This window comes from Podarcis bocagei (assembly GCF_964188305.1).
Source record: "Podarcis bocagei genome assembly, chromosome: 8".
NCBI classification, from domain to species: domain Eukaryota; kingdom Metazoa; phylum Chordata; class Lepidosauria; order Squamata; family Lacertidae; genus Podarcis; species Podarcis bocagei.
Genome location: NC_138133.1, coordinates 64,093,798 through 64,105,965, shown reverse-complemented (window position 1 = coordinate 64,105,965; position 12,168 = coordinate 64,093,798). Strand labels below are relative to the sequence as shown.

General features: G+C 47.4%; 1 protein-coding gene and 1 long non-coding RNA gene across 6 annotated transcripts in view; one reads left to right on the top strand and one right to left on the bottom strand.

Annotated features, from left to right (window-relative positions):
- WWP1 (WW domain containing E3 ubiquitin protein ligase 1) overlaps positions 1-10,193 on the bottom strand; it is a 55,731-nt gene extending 45,538 nt beyond the window's left edge. The window contains exon 1 of one of the 2 annotated variants that reach the window (XM_081204479.1): positions 9,901-10,193. The gene's annotated coding sequence lies outside the window, so the exon portion shown is untranslated. The remainder of the gene's footprint in view (positions 1-9,900) is intronic. The other variant, XM_081204478.1, reaches the window with a different exon arrangement.
- A 146-nt stretch (positions 10,194-10,339) lies between these two features.
- Positions 10,340-12,168, top strand: part of LOC308593127 — a 64,107-nt gene continuing 62,278 nt past the window's right edge. For all 4 annotated transcript variants that reach the window (XR_014010755.1, XR_014010756.1, XR_014010757.1 and 1 more), the window contains exon 1: positions 10,340-10,476. This is a non-coding gene — a long non-coding RNA (uncharacterized lncRNA). The remainder of the gene's footprint in view (positions 10,477-12,168) is intronic.

The window sequence follows — 12,168 nt, the reverse complement described above, 5'->3', positions numbered from 1 at the left end:
TGTGTGTGTGTGTGTGTGTGTTGGGGGTTGTAATAAAAGGGTACACTTTTTGCCAATTTGTTCACTGAAGATTTCCCCCCAACTCTCCCACTATGACCGTCGCCACACGCCCCCAGCCTCACACAAGCAACTACTTGAGAAAGAATGAGAGAGAACGGGGGACAAATCTTTCTCCTGTACACAAATCCCCATTCCCCAATTCTTTCTTTGGTGATACAAGCGCCTCCTGAGCTCCAGGAGGCTGACATGCAAGTTTGAGGTCGGGGAGAGAGGAGGCGGCAAGTAAAGCCCCGGGGGTGTCCAAGGACACCAGTTGCCGGCTGAAAGCTCTTAGCAAAACCTCAGAGAGAAGAGAGAGAAAAGTGACAGCTCCCCTGGAAAACTCTTGGTAGAGTGAGAAAGAGTTGTGAAATATAATAAAATTAAACCCCGAACTCTCCAGAACTGATGACAAAGAAGGCTTCTATTTCCCCCACCCCACAGAAAGTGACCCAAAGGCAGTCCCCCACGGCTACAACAAGGCAGCAGCAGTAGCGTCAGCGGCAGCTAGAAGCAGCCAGAGGAGTGGCCAGCCCTATGCGGTGGTGGCCAGGGACTGGAGCTGTGGGTGGGCCACCATGCTGGACAAAGGCGCGTGGGCTCTGGAGAGGAGAGGGCACCGCTGGCCACACGGCCTGGCGGAGGATGGCGAGGGCACCTTGCCACATGCGGTAAGGCTCCCCATAGTAGCCAAGTCCCCAGCGGCTCCGCTGTGGAGAAGAAACTTTAGGTGCTTCGGAGGTGGCCCCCAGGAAAAGCAGGAGCAGCCTGGCAGGGCGGAGCTGCAGCCCTGCCTTCGCTTCCGCCTCTCCAAGCACGCACATGCCTCCCTCCAGGTGGGGGAACCCGGCAGGTGCATCTCGTGCTAGGCAGGCCTGTGTCCGTCACCCAAGCAGGGGGGGGGGGCTTCCATGGAGCCACCCCTGCTGCCGCTGCCGCCGCCACCGTTTCTCCCCTCAAAGCCTCCCTTACTAGGCCAAGCCTGGGTCAGACAGATCTCCAAGTTGAGGTCGATGCACATCCGGACTTCCCTGTTCTTCTGCTTCAGCTTGGCCTCCAAGCAGGACAGTTTCTGCTCCAGCGAGGACAACACCATCTTCCCCTCCTTCCCCAGAGCCGCTGACAATGCTGCCACCGCGCAGCTAGAATACACAAACACCGTAGTGCGCACGCGCCAAAAGAACCAACCAGGCCACCATATTATCCTCCCACCGCAAAGGCTCAGTTCCACCTTTGCCCGCTGTGCTTGTTTTGCCTCACGGCTTTTCCTCGCTTTCCACATGCGCAAGGGCACTAAAGCGCTGCCCAAGCTTAGTATCAACACGGCTATGCCTTCAGTAATATTTTGGACATTCTCCTTGCCAGTACTCATGCATCTCAGGCGGGCCGGGTTTAGGAGGCTGGTGGACCGGATCCGGCCTGCAGCCCTTAGTTTGAAGACCCCTGCACTAGGACCTACCCTTTATCTTCCACTGACAGATGCAAAGAAGTAATTCAGCTTCTCTAGAATCTCCTTATCCTTCTTTAGTACACATTTGACTCCCTATTCATCCAAGGGCCCAACAGTTCCCCTATACTTCAGTTACTAAAGTATTTATATAGCTTTTTGTTGTTGGTCTTCAGGTTTTTAGCAATGTGCTGCTCAAATTCTTTTTTAGCATCCCTTACTGTCTTGATTATGGGACGTGGGTGGCGCTGTGGGTTAAACCAGAGAGCCTAGGACTTGCCAATCAGAAGGTTGGTGGTTCGGATCCCTGCGACGGGGTGAGCTCCCGTTGCTCGGTCCCTGCTCCTGCCAACCTAGAAGTTTGAAAGCACGTCCAAGTGCAAGTAGATAAACAGGTACCGCTCCAGCGGGAAGGTAAACGGCGTTTCTGTGCACTGCTCTGGTTCGCCAGAAGCGGCTTAGTCATGCTGGCCACATGACCTGGAAGCTGTACACCGGCTCCCTCAGCCAATAAAGCGAGATGAGCGCCACAACCCCAGAGTCGGTCACGACTGGACCTGATGGTCAGGGGTCCCTTTACCTTTATCTTACTGTCTTGATTGCATTTGTTTTGCCAAGGATTGTGTTCCACTTTGTTTTCTTCATGTTCTGAAGTCTTTTGGACAAGACTTCAAATTTTTGAAGGAAGCATTCTGGCCTCTAATAGGGCTTTTGACTCTGCTCATTAACCACGCTACTATCCTCTTGGCCCTTATAGTATGTTTATATAGCAGTTGAGCTTCTACTGTTGTGTTTTTTAACAACTCCCAAGCATTTTAATATCTTTGGCTTTCAATTTCCTTTTTATCAATCCCTTCATTTTGGGGAAGTTTCCTGTTTTGAAGTAAAATGTGATTGTGTTATATTTTTCTTGGCAATTGGCCATGTACATGTATATCTAATTAAACAGCACTATGGTCACCACTCTCAATTGGTTCGACAACACTTACATCTCACACTAGATCCTGGACACCACTCAAGGTTAAATCCAGGGTCACTACCACTCTGATCAATTGCATGACCAACTGTTCTAGGGCAGAGTGATTTAGTGTACAGGCAGTCCCCTGTTTATGTGGGGTTACATTCCAAGGCACCAAGCACAACAGTTAAATCACGTATAACTGAAACCCACTGAAAAAGTCTGCAAACACCCCGCTCCAGCTCACCATTTTAGTGATGTTTCAGTAATGTCTTTATGATATTTCTGGATTTGGCAAAATATGCTGTTATGCACATTTAGAATTTGCATAAACAGGGGGCTGCCTCTATATAGAAATTTTACCTCTTGGTCATGACTGGAACACATATAGAGCCAGTCTATGTATGGGTAATTAATGTCACTCATCACTACAACATCTGAATCCTTAGGATGCTTCCTTGATTTTATTCTTCATCTCAAGATATCCTGAAGCATTTTGATCAGGGCAGTGATAGTATGTTTTGTACTAAATTAATAAGTGGCCCAGTATCACCAACCACAAGAGTCCTGTGAAAGGGCCTGCCCCTTCAGGGATTTCTAGCTTGCTAGTCTTAATGTCGTCTTTGATGTCCAGAGTGACACCACCTCCAGTATGTCATTCCCTGTCCTTATTATACAGTTTATATTCAGCCAGAGATAGCCATGTCCCACTGGTGCTATGTCTTGTCCACTTAAATTTTCATCAGCTTTCTCAGCTTCATCCCAGGATGGAGGATCAGTTCCAAATAGGACCCTCCTCAGCTCAATCCTATTCATGTTTACTCAAAGTAATACCAATTTAATTCAATGGTCCTTCCCTCTAGGTAAGTGTGTACAGAACTACATCCAAGCAATATCACAATTGTTTTTTGAGCCATTCCAAGGCGTTTGCTACTAACACAGTCAGCAGTATATCTAAATCATCTTTCTCAACATATTACTTTAGATAGGCTAGTAATATTTTCTTTGGATCACAATGATCTGTTATCCTGTGATTTTTTTTAAAACCAAGATTACTCTCCAGAATTTTTGAATAACCAAACATAACCAAATAAATTCATGAGTTAAATTCAAGCTAATTATGAGTTATGAAATTGACTTGTTTAACTATCGTGTGTTTTAAACCATGACCCCTGTTTTATATGCAACACTAAGCCATTGAAAGCACAACTGAACAGAGCAGAAGTCTTCCTCCTAGCCGTACCACAGGAGAAGGAAGGTGGAGCATGTGAGCCCTATACTTCACACGATCTTTTGGAGGCTCATCCACAGAGCCATTATTACATGTGAATCAGGCAGCTAACCAGTTCAAATTTAAGGAGCAGAAGCGGTGGAATGGAGTGGCATTGCTTACCTGACTTCCTAACACAAAGTAAGGACCAGGAAGGTGGGTATGATGTGGGTGCAGCAGCAGAGTTAATTTGCCTCACCTTCACGTTGCCCACTGCCTCATCCCTCCTGTTGGTTCTCAGAAGCAACCTCCACACTGAAAAGCCAGGTAAGCTAAACTGTCCCACTCCACCAGCTGCTACTAGTTAAGAATAGTGGAGTTTAACTTGCAAGGTTTTGTTTTAACCAATTTATTTTAACATAAATTCTTAATAAATGACTTTTAAAACCCAAGTACCGTATTTTTCGCCCTATAGGACGCACCGTCCCATAAGACGCACCTAGTTTTTTGGGGGGGAAATAAAGGGAAAAAAATTATTTCCCCCCCAGGCGCGGGGCTGGGGCAGCCCGAGCTTCCCCCGACCCCAGCCCCCAAACAGGCAGCTCTCTTCAAGCCGTGGGAGCCCAGCGGTGGCTCCCGCAGCTTGAGAAGAGGTCCGCGAAGCCTGGATGCGCTGAGATCAGCGCGCACAGGCTTCGGGATGCCGGCAACTCTCCCCAAGCAGCGGGAGCGTTCCCGCTGCTTGAGGAGAGATCCGCGAAGCCTGGACGCGCTGAGATCAGCGCACGCAGGCTTCGGGATGCCGGCAACTCTCCCCAAGCAGCGGGAGCGTTCCCGCTGCTTGAGGAGAGATCCGCGAAGCCTGGACGCGCTGAGATCAGCGCGCGCAGGCTTCGGGATGCCGGCAACTCTCCCCAAGCAGCGGGAGCGTTCCCGCTGCTTGGGGAGAGATCCGCGAAGCCTGGACGCGCTGAGATCAGCGCGCGCAGGCTCCGGGATGCCGGCAACTCTCCCCAAGCAGCGGGAACGTTCCCGCTGCTTGTGGAGAGATCCGCGAAGCCTGGACGCGCTGAGATCAGCGCGCGCAGGCTCCGGGATGCCGGCAACTCTCCCCAAGCAGCGGGAGCGTTCCCGCTGCTTGTGGAGAGATCCGCGAAGCCTGGACGCGCTGAGATCAGCGCGCGCAGGCTTCGGGATGCCGGCAACTCTCCCCAAGCAGCGGGAGCGTTCCCGCTGCTTGAGGAGAGGTCCGCGAAGCCTGGAGAGCGAGAGGGGTCGGTGCGCACCTACCGCTCTCACTCTCCAGGCTTCAGCGAAAGCCTGCATTCGCCCCATAGGACGCACCCACATTTCCCCTTCATTTTTGGAGGGGAAAAAGTGCATCTTATAGGGCGAAAAATACGGTATATCAAACATTGATTTTTTATCCACCATGCTATAAGATGAACTCACAGGACACACCACATTATCTTACTCACAGTTTCCACTGCCCCATTACACCTAAACAGCAATAACATGAGAACTCAACTTAACCACTAACTCAGGGATGGATGGTACCTTTTCCAGGCAGAGGGCCTCACTCCCTTCTGGGCAAGCTTCTGGGGGCCACATACAAAAGTGAGAAGAGCAGTGAACATTTCACCTTTGTATGATAGGATTATTTACATGCACATTTACATACCCCTCTCTATTCTCTATCCAGGCAAGAAAGAGTTATTATCAGAGGCAAAGGACACATTTCAGCAAGGCAATAACAATCAAATAAAGGCAATAACACTCAAATAAAGCAATATGGTAAAGCAATACCAGTGAAAGGTGTGATGTGGGGAGAGGGGTTGTGGCCTGCAAAAAGTCTGGAAGGCAATGTTTGGCCTGAGCCTGAGGTTGCCTAGCCCTGTTCTAACTGTCCCCAACCTGTGTACACACTCAGCTCTTTTTCATTTTTTAAACAGAAACTTAAAGATTAACACTTTAACCACTTTATTTAGAGGATCATCTTAAGCACCAAGGTTATGCTGATACTCAAGTGAAGAAAGGGGCTACAAATCCCACTGGTCTGAGCATACTTAAATCTCTTTTATTTAAATCAATGTGACTTACAATCTGCTCCTATGCATGCTATGGAAGTAAATCAAATTATGCTTAATACTCCAAAGTATGCACAATACTGCAATCTTAGGTGCTTAACTTTGGCTAGACCATGCCTAAAAGGAATATTACATAAGTTACACACATTGTAGAACATGGCTAGAGAAACCTCTGAGCCATTTTGGCTAAGCCATGCTTACCTGCCAAGTCACATGATATCCTATATGTCAGGTGTGAGCTAATAAAAAAGGTAGATGGGCCAAAATGAGTTTTAAAGCCCCATCAATCATCTGCACACCTGGCATTTGAAGCATACCTGCCTTTTCAAAGTGTCATGTCACCCAATGTCATTGTGAAGTCAGGTGATCGGCAGAGGACAGCCCCATCCACCCGTTGAATTAGGCCTGGGGAGCAGGGTTAGAAGACATAAGGATTCAGATCCAGTTCCCTATTGCAGAACATTGGTCTTCAGTTCCTTGTGTTGTAACCCAAAAGTGTTATAATCCAAAAGTAATCATGCCACCACCATTTATTTTTAGGGCTTAGCTTTAACAGAAAAAGCAGATATGAAGAGACCAAATGTAAAGGAACTCCATTATGTGGAAGAAGGCATTGTGACAGCTACAGCATGTGTCTACTTTATCTTTTAGTGTGTATACTTTCCCAACAAATCAATGCTATACATTAAAAATCCAAAATTTAAAGTAGCAGTAAAACCAATTAACACGAAAATAACAGCAATAGATAAAATCCTAAAATCATCCAAAAGCTGACCAAATTACAACAAAAACAAAAAACAACCCAGGGTTTCCCTGAAGATCAGCAGAAATGGAGCCATATGAATTCCCTCAGAGACGGCATTTCAGAAATATGGGGTTTGTACTCAACAACCTGACCATTTTTATCAGTGGACCACAGAGAAGGTCCTCGGATGTCAATCTCAGGTTTCTAGCAGGTACTTATTAATGTAGGCAGTCCTTCTGACAGTCTAGACCCAAAGTCTTTACTATTTTAAACACCATCACCTTAAATTGGGCCCAGAAGTGAACAGGCAGGTAGTGTAACTGGCGCTGTAATAAGATAAGAACGCTTGACTCCTAGAAGTGTTCTTGCTACCACATACTTGGTGCAGTAATTGAAACTACTGTATCATCTTTAAGAGAAGCTCCATGCAGAGTGCATTCAAGTAATCCAACCTGAATGTAACCAACACAAATGACACTGAGGCAAGATCTGCCTCCTCTGGATAAGACAAAACAGCTCAAACTAGTTAAAACACATGGGCCACCAATGTTACATGTGCCTCCACAGATAGCACCAAGTCCAGGAGCACTCCCAAAATGTTCACTTGGCCCCTTAGGGGGAATACAATGCCAACTGGATGTGCAGTTTTCCCGAACTCACAGCACTTTTGTCTTGTTGTTTAACCTCATCTACCCAAACACTGCCCCCAGGTATCTGTTCAGGGTTTCCTTAGGATAAGAATGTGGAAAAGAGAGATGGAGCTGCATGACCTCACTAGTAGTTTCATGTATGTTAAAAAGTATGGGAAATAAAAAAGTACCATGAACAATGCCAAAGGACAATAGGTAGAACATAAGTCCTCCAGCACCATCTTCTGAACTGTAACCCCCATGCAGGAACAGTGTCCTCAAGTGACATCTGAGACAGACAGCTATGGTCAATGATATAAAAAGCCACTGAGAGGTCCAGAACCAAGGAGATTGTGCTCCCCCATGCCCATTCTCTAGCACAAGTCATTCACACATGCATTTTCTGTCCTGAACCTAGACATGTAATCCCTGACCCAAATACTCTATTCTTTCATCCCAACAGAGTTGCTTCCTTTTTATTTACTCCTTAATTTTCCTAGGTGTTTAAAGAAGCATTTTCCTGATCTTTCCATGTAGCTCCTGAGCAAGTGGAAGGGGAGTATTTTACTTGAGAAAAAAATGATTGATGTTCTCCCTCACCTCTTCTTTCTGATTATATGGTTTGGAGAGATTAAGTTTTTCCCCAGCTGCTTAAGGAAAAAATAGTAAGCTTCTGCCAAACTTATGCATGGGTGGAGAGAAATAAGTATTCAGATCAGTGCTGTATTAGTTTGTTGTATGTTTTTAAAACCTCTATATATTTGAGATCAACCAATCAAATCCAATGAGGCTTACTTCTGGGCAGAACAGGCTTGCAAATTTTAACATTAATGAAAATTGAAGCATGGCGGTCTTTATTTTGGATCACTCAATCTGGAACGCTTTTGTCTCTAGCATTTCCAAAGGAATGTTGCAGGAAATAAAAAGGTTTCCCATCCTGTGTTAAATCATGGTTTAGAAAGACATGCACAAAAAGAAGCAAACCTTGGGCTCCCACTCCCCTTCTTCCATTTTCTCCTCCTACACAGATGGAATAGAAAGACTATGGAAACTTATTTCCTGTTTCCTATAAACATGACTTCTTATTTTGCCTGAACTGGAAATAGTTATTCTTATTTAAACTGACTGTTTAGCACTGTTGGTGTTAAACTATGTTCTACCATTTAGACAAAATGTAAAGTTATAGTTAAAAGAAACTAAAAGTAAAAGCTTCCAAAATTCTCCTGGCCATGTGGGTGAAAATAGGGGAGCACTCACTGTGGCTCTTGTGTTGAGGAAAAACTTTGTTTAGTGTGATGTCTAAATATGTCCTAGAAAGTCCAAATAAAATGATTCCATATTGCAGGTTGGGGTTAAAGATGGGTGCTGAATCTGATGAAAACTACTGCTGTAGAAAACCTGCATGTCAAAAAAGCAACATCTGAACATGTACAGTATTTTGGTCTCAAGCCATGGTCTAATGCACATAGTGCAGCAACTGCACTAAAAACATGTCTAAGTATAGCTGGCGTCTCATGAATACCCTGGAAACCCTTGAGTTCGTAACAGAAAAACAGAATATGATATATTTGATTCATACTAGAAACTTAATAATAAAATACTCAACAGTGCACATTCAGCCATGTAGATTTACAAACACACAGTACTTGAGCACTAATTGTAATAACTTGTAGAGTTGTTAACATTTTGGGAGAGTTCAGCTGCATAAGACTTAGAGCAGACACTGTCACATCACCTCAACACTGAAGTATTGTAAGCCTCTATTATGCAGGACCTTCCTTGTTCTGATCAAGTTTCTGAAGAGTCCCATTACCGTCCTATTGCATAACACTATCTTTTTTATTATTAGCATTCGTTAAGGCTACATCATATGCCCACTTACTTGGAAGCAAGTCACATCAGATTCAGTGCGACTTAACTTTCAACCAAGCATACAACAGAATCCAGCTGCAAACAATATTATTTCAGATACTTGGTGGAATACGCGGTATTCTGGTAGGAAGGTATGATCAACCGTCGCAGGCCTTCCATTCCCTTTGCAGCAATAGAGAAAAGCAATGTTGTGCAGTATTTTGGGCAAAAAGAGGGAGGGTGATAGGACGAAGCTGGGGGGCGGGGGAGAGAGAGAATGACAGGCTGCAGAGTCACAGTAGGTCATCCCAAAGTGAGAGTGCCTCTTCCTTCTTCCTCTACCCCCTTTCCAAGAACGAAGGTAAACAGCAATCAAAATGTAACTAATATTCTCCTCCCCCTTTGGATCGAGAGGCAGGGGGCCGCCCTGGCGGGACTGCTTCCCAGGGCGCTGACGGCTCTGCCAATCCACTCAGCGCTGCTAACAGGGTTCAAGGCTCAAGCTGGCCCATCTCCCACGGCCTGCCTTACCCCGCCCCTGCCGCCAGTTAAAGATCCACGAAATGAATAAACAAGGTGACACCAGGGCAAGAGTGGCAAAAGGGTTGGAAGGGGGAGGCAGGCGAAGCAAGAAGACACGGGGCACCCTTCGCCCTCCACTCCCCGAACCAGCAGGAGGGCCCAGCAGAGAGAGAGAAGGGGTGGGTGAGTGGGTGCGGGGGGGGGGAGACTCGCAGTTTCGCACGCTTTACTCCCACCCCCTCCCCCAAAGGGGGCGAGAAATGCAGGGCCCCCACGACGCTTCTCTCCCTCAGGAGTCTCCGTCAGGCCACCGCCGCCAGGAACCGACCGAGAAGAGCTGGCGTTGGCTGCGCAGCCTGTTTATTTGTCAGTCAGTCCAGTCAAGCTGGCTGCTTTTCGGTGCCTGCCTTACCGTGGCTCTGAGCCCAGCTGCGTTGTGGTGCCGCCGCCGCCGCCGCCGCCTCGCTGTGGCGGAGGGTTGTCCTTCCCCCTCCACGCCAGCCGCCGACGCCTCAGCCCTCGGCACCGCTCCCAAACGCCGCTGCCACTAACGCCGCTGCCGCCACAGCGCAACAAAATGATGCCATCTCACAGCAGCGGCATTGGAGGCTCTCCTCCTCCTGGCTCACAGAAAAAAGAGACACAGAGAGAGAGAGAGAGAGGCAGAGATGGCGCGCGCGCGCCCCGTCTCCCGCCTGCCACTGGCGGCGCGCGCCCCAACCGTCGAGGTGGAGAGGGAAGGAGGGAGGGAGGGAGGAGGAGGAGGATCCAGCGCGAGGCAACCCAAACGCGACTGAAGCGGCGAAAGGAGAAGGGGGGCGGGGCGGGGCCGCCCTGCGCACGCGCACACATGGCGCTTCAAGCCCTACTACGCAAAAGGAGCTGAGGAGATGGAACTTGTCGGAGCAAAGAGCAGCAGTTTGATTTACGGTAGTACCGCTCTCCGCCGGCGAGCGGAGGTCCCGGGCTGAACCACTGGCTGAGAAAAGTAAGGGGGTGGGAACTGAGGAAGAATGTCTTCAAAGAGGCGCGCCGTTTGGCCCGGGCTGAACCAAGTGTGAGAGAAAACGAGACGGGTGGGAGGGGGAGTATTATACCGAATTAACTGGAAAAGCTGGCCGAGTGGGGGCGTTTTTAGAGTTGCTCAAGAGGACACGACTGAGTTATTATTTAAAAAATAAAAACAAAAACAAAATATTACTATATTTATGCAGTTTTGTGCATATATATATAAGCTTCTAGGGCTCGATAGGAAGAGCTGAGCCTGTTCAACAAGCCTCTCTGTGCCATGAATGGAGTAACCTGAGCAGGTTTGTGGCTTGTCAGCCGATGAGGCAAAACTGATGGACGGTTGAAGGTTGCAACCCCAAGGCCAGCCCAAGACATTTCAGCACCTGAGGCGAGCCACAAAATGGTGCCACCTCCTCCCTACTAAGGAAAAAGGGGTAGAAGTGAAGATCTGCATCAGGAACCAAGGGGGTTGTAAATATATACAGCAGGATTGTGGGTCCTGCCGCCTGAGGCAGTTGCCACACCTTCCCTCATGGGTGGGCCGGCCTTGTTCATGCCTATGTTCACTTTCCTGGGAGTGAGCCCCAATAAACACAGTGGGACCCACTTCTGAAGAAAACATGCATAGCATCACCCTGTAAAGCAACTAAAGGCTGCAATGTTAAACATATTAAGGCATCATCCAACTTGGGGGCATGCACAAGGCCTGCCCCAAGACAATTTGCTGCCCAAGGCAGGAGTTGGCTGGAAGGGTAGCTGGCTCTTACTTCAGCACTGGCAAAGGGACAGTGACTTCCATCACACCTGAGAGCAGCAGTCTGGCTTAGCAGGCATGGTGTATGACTCATAGAGGATTGTCATATTTCAAAAGGTTAAAATTCAGATACATTTCCTGGCTATGTCCAGAAAATTCCGAATGTATGGCAACCCTAGACTCATACAGCTCTCCAGTATGGCACCACCAGCACTTATTTGTTTACAGTACTACATGCACCTCTGGCTGTTTGGATATATGAGTGTGTATAGCAAGGTTGGGGTACTAATTCATTGTGTTTGGATAAGTGATTTTTTGCATAACATGCATTTGGATAGCACGGCCTGTGTGTATTTCCAGAACTCTGAACAACACAACAACACACAGGAAAAATATAGCATATTAAGTTCTCTGAAAAGTAGTTTTCAACAAATATATATACGAAAGCAAATATATATATATATATATATATGTAGGTTTTGGTGTCTTCGGGTGTCTTCCCGTGTAAGAGTTGGGGTGTCTAGGCGACGTTTCGACGAGGTCTCACTCGTCATCTTCAGGCTGGTGCTTTCGGCTTCTTGTTACTGGAACAGAGCAGGATCTCAGTGTTTGAGTTCCTATAAATACTGTTGAGGGGGTGTGGTGCAGAGAAGAAGTTCCCAGGTTATTGTGCCTTTTCTTCTTTTGTTCTTTAATTACTTGGGGGATATCTTGAGTGATATCTTGAGTGGTATTCTGAGTACCACTTAGGTGGGTCATTAAGTGTGGATTAGTTGCTATAGCTTTCGTGTCTTGACCTTTTGAGCTAGTGAAGAGATTTTTCTGAGAAGATGGCTGTACTGCACTTAGTTGTGCTCTGGCTTGGCTTCGTGTATAGGGGCGAGCTGTGGTTTTGTGCCCTGTGCCAGCCAGATC